This window comes from Ananas comosus, linkage group 15 (genome assembly GCF_001540865.1).
Source record: "Ananas comosus cultivar F153 linkage group 15, ASM154086v1, whole genome shotgun sequence".
NCBI lineage: Eukaryota > Viridiplantae > Streptophyta > Magnoliopsida > Poales > Bromeliaceae > Ananas > Ananas comosus.
In genome coordinates this window covers 10,433,219-10,438,391 of record NC_033635.1, presented here as the reverse complement: position 1 = coordinate 10,438,391, position 5,173 = coordinate 10,433,219, and positions in this window count along the sequence as shown.

Below are 5,173 nucleotides of genomic sequence, written 5' to 3'. Positions count from 1 at the left end.
GACACATAGATCTTGAAAAGTATTTTTCGAATTAAGATTGTATACTGAAATCAGATACTCAAACGCAAAGTAATAGCCGTTTAAAGATTTGTTGTGCCGATTGTAAAAGTTATCGAATTCAACAAAATTTTCAGCTCAGCTTGGTTGAGTCACGTCTTTTCATAAACTTTTAAAAACATTATATTAGCTGTATCGCACCCTCTCTCTTGTTACTTTTGCTAAAAGAGTATAATTCCCTTCTTTGAGTGGAATCAAAACAAATTATATAGCACAGTTGGTTAAACGATTGATCGTATCTAGTACAGTTGGTTAAAGACTTTATGATTGGTATTCAAAGTCTCTACTTTGGATTCTAATTATTTTATATATCTAGCTGAGTTTATTTTTTAAAAAAATAAATGAAGCAGATAACTTGCTATCTTTCTCTTTTAAAAAATCAGAAAAAATAAAGAGGATTTGATCAATGATGGATTAGAAAAAAAATTTAAATCCGTTTGGTTCGGGGTTAAGGAAAAAATAGCTATTCCAGAGATAGAGTTAAGTTCAGGGTTAAAGTGGGGTTAAAATTTTTTTGTGTTTGGTTGGGGGTTGGAGTTAGTCTAGAATAATGAAAAATAGTGTTTGGTTGGAGCAGGTGGGATAAGAAGATAATGATTGATAAAGAAGGATAATGATTCGTTGGAGTAGGTGTGATAAGAAAGATAGTAGGTTATTATGAATAGAAACTAGTGTTTGGTTGGAGTTTGGTGGGATTAGGTGGGGTTAGCTAACCCGGGATAATTTATTTGAGGTGGGGTTAGCTAACCTCACCCATTTTTTGGGGTGTTTGGGGATAAAATGGGGGTTAAGGGGTTATTCCACCCCTTAACTCCCAACCAAACAATTTAAGGTTAACTTCGATGATCTTTTAATTATATTCTATCAGTGATTTGACAATAATCCAAAACCATACTACCAGAACACTAAAACAAAAACGATTTATAACGACACTTTTAAATATCGGTATAGATAAAAAAAAATGCTGCTGGCTAAATTACCGACACTTTTAAAAAGTGTTGCTATATGTGGATTCGTTAGGGATATAGTGACAGTTAAAGAGTATCACCATAACCTAAAAAAGTGCTGCTAATTTACCAACACTTATTTAAACATTTAGCAACTGCCGAAACTCTATCTCGTCTCTGCGGTGGCAGAGGAAGACGAGGGGGAAGGGCTCTTCGTCTAGGATTTTAGTGGATTGAGTGAGGGAAGAAGGGGAGATGATAATCGATTTTTCTTTTTTTTTTTCTTTTCTGTTTGTAATTGGGCCGAATGGGCTGGGTGGGGTGGGTTGAGTAGAGTAACATTTTATTTTTGTTGAATTGGACTTTATATTTAGGCATTAGTAGATTTTTAAAATATTTTGGTATAAATAGGACACATACACAAAAGTTCATAAACATGTGTTTCTATAACTTAATTTTGTTGTAGTGATAATTAAAGAATAATGAAATTGAAATGCAAATTTTACTAATATAATTTAACATATCACCTTCATTCTATATTTTTTAAAATCTCCACGTGATCCGTTACAAAGTTTCAGTTACATCAATATCTGCGTTGCAGTATCTCAAGCTAATTAAAATTTTTCTCTTAAAGAAAAATATAATAATATTTTTTAAAAAAAAACACATGATGGGATGAGTAAACTCCATGGACATATTTGATTAATTGGAGACATAAATGTTATGGTGCCGCTGCCATAATTTAGAAAATTTTCTTTTCTAGATGGAGTATCAAACTTGATAATTTATTGCATTATCTATTTAATTAACTTTTATTATTGGATTCTAATGAATATAACTATCGTATCAATTAACTAACTCGTTTTCATAAAAAAAAGTTTTCCAAATTTTTGGATCTACTAAAACTAATAAAACATCATGATTAATTAATACCATAATATATACGAAGGTGTTTTATTACTTAAACAATAAGCTAATTAATTAATACCATAATACGAAATAAATTTTGATCTTGATTTAGCACTATTTTAAGTACTATTTTTAGTACTATTTTTAGCACTCTTAAACAGGGAAATTGAACTAAATCTCTTAATATGATCTTTTTTTTTTTACTGTTCTTAGCACTCTTGACCAAGAAGATTGAAATAATTCTCTTCTTTTCGTTTGATGCCTTAATTGTACCACCCTTTTGTTAGGAAAAATGCTATTCTTAGACTAAAATTTTGGGTGTAAATTCACTCCCATCCAAGGATTAAAAAAAAAGAAGGGTGCAACATTAATATTAGTGTGAAAATGCACTCTTGGATGCAGAAAATATAAGATTTTGTTACGCCCCGAAACTAATTTAAAAAAGGATTTATTTTTTTCTAAAGGATTTTTTTCTTTTTGAAAATCAGTATTTGCAAAATTCTAATTAGAACGTGAAAAAATTAAGATGGTATCAGAGTAAATCACTAGTTGGAAGTGTGAAATGAGTTTTAGCTAAGTCAGGATCATACAGAGGACAGAGCGCGGTTCCCCGGCTGATAACCGTTATAGGTGGAGCGCGGTTCCCCGGCTGATAACCGTTATGGATGGAGCGCGGCTCCTTATAACATTCACTATGGCTAGCTAGACGAATCTTACATCACCTGATATTTGTGAAAGTTCTTAATCTGGTTATAATATATTGAAAAGTGACTAGACCCAAGAAGATAAAAAGGTTAAGCGTGCCAGAATTAGAATAGCTTTGGAATGGATGATTCTCTGAAAAGTAAGGTGCCACAGATTTATACACTCTCTTTTGGATATACATATAGCATTGGTCATTGTTACCGGTGCACCGGGCCCTCAAATAAATTAAGCAACTAAAAAAGTTTTGGGATGAGGGTACAAATGGACTTACAGAGCCTATTCCCTTTTTTGAAACTAGATTTAATCTTAAAGCACCCTAGCATGTATACCCTCTTAAATAGCAGGAATTAACAAGCCAGTTTTAAACTTTAAGTGGGAGTTAATTGAACTTTTAGTATAGTATTATAATATAAACATATAGTATAGCTAGCAATATTACTGAGATTAATAGCGTATCAATTAATCTAGTAAAATTTTTAATTTTTTGAAACTATATATGGCCAGTTGCATGGACGGACTAGACCGTGAACTGATCTTTTGATTTGTTTAGAATCAACAAAAAAAAATTAATCAATAGTCGAAAACTTGAAAAAACCGGCAAAACCTTGAACTAATAACATTTTCAGGTCATTATTCCAAGTTTTAGTTGCCAAACCAATGCTCAAATCCTAACTAAATATTGATATTTCTATCAAAGAATATAAAACAATCATTTATCTCTAATAGCGTAAACTATTAATTAATTAACCAGGATTCTGGTGGGACTCAAACTCAAAATTTTTTATTTTGATATCATCATCATCATTATTATTATTATTATTATTATTATTATTAGTGATGAAAGAGAGAAAAAAGAAAGCTACCTGTTTTGTTCGTTTTTTAGAAATGAACTTAGCAACAAAACATGAAATAATAAGGTTTTAAACTTGAGACCTCGAGTATCAGTCAATAAAAGCCCTAAGCCGGACTGCGATAGGGTACACAGTTGGCTTCTCTAGTACCATTTTAAAGTTTACAAAATAACTTTCTTTTTTTCTTTTCCTCCCAAAGCTTAAGTTACAAGAGAATAGTATTTTTAGTATTTTAATATAATATTAAACGCGCACCCTCGTTGTTAGGGTTAGGGTAGGGGTGAATTGTAGGGAACCAGAGGTTCGGTAGTTGTCTTCTGCTGAGACCATGTGGGCTATATATATCTATCTCTCTTTCCCTTCTCTTCCCTTTTCAAAGCCTTGTGGCAATAAAACCACAAAAAGAGAGCATTTGTGTCCTCCACTTTCATGAAGAGTGGGGAGGTGTGTGAAGGGAGGCTTTAAAAGCTAAGATGTGATCATTTTATGCCAAACCCTTTTCCCTGTGACCATTAAAGAGCAAATGTTTGCGTGTTGTAAGATTCCTTGCTTTTGGACTCAGCCTCCATTTATGCTACCAAAGGATGTGACACTTGAGACAACAAGTAGAGTCCTCATGTTTCATCTTTCCCCTAACCTCCTTTTAAATTACAAAAGAAAAAAAAAGAGAAAATAAAAAAAAAATAATGATTTTGAAAAATAAGAATTATGAAAGGAAAAAAAAAATGTTGTGACAAGCCAATTACGTAACGAACTAAATTTGAAATAGAGAACAAGCAGTCGAATTAATATTTACGTAATTGTTTGATTTGCACTTCAAAACAGCTTCTGATTTTTGAAAGACGCGACAAATAAGTTATTCAGTAATACCATAAACAAAAACTCGGAGTTTAAGCTAGAATGAATAATTAGAGCTAATTTTTGTAAAAGCAAAATAGTCTGAAGTTTTTATTTCAAATTAGATTTAAAACCTATATATTTGGCACTACTTAGGGCATGTTTGTTTGGGTGAAAGTGGGGTGGAAGTAGAGAAGAGGGAAGTCGTTTTCATCCTAAACGGCCACTTCCGTTGCTTGGTTCACTGTAAAAAAGTTACGGTCGAAACTCAAGTTAACCTCAAACTGCGTAATTGACTTCGCCCCATCGTGGGGGAAAAGTCAATTACGGCGAAGAGAGGTGAAAAAAATAATAATAATATAATATAATAGATAAAGATAGTTATATTTAAATATACTTAATTATGTTACTAATTATTTTTTATTCAGTTAATATATCTAAAATATTATAAAATTTGATTAGTTAAGTTTTAATATTTTCTTTATATAGTTTGTGCATTTAAAATATGATAAAAGTTGATTAATTAAGTATTAATATTTTTTTACTTTATAATTTTATTATTTATTACTATAATTTATGTATAAAAAAATTATTTAGATGTTGAAACTTAGGCAGAGCATTATTCTCTTAGGCCCCGTTTGGTTGGGGTTTAGGAGGGGGGAATAAGGGATTATCTCCCGGCCTCTCCCCTTAATCCCCAAACATCCTTTTCAAAGGGTGTGGGGTTTATTACCCACCCTAACGGGTTATCCCGGGTTATCCCGGGGATAACCCGTTAGGGGTGGGGTTAATTAAACCCCACACCCTTTGAAAATGATGTTTGGGGATTAAGGGAAGAGATAACGTTAGGGTGGGTTAATAAACCCC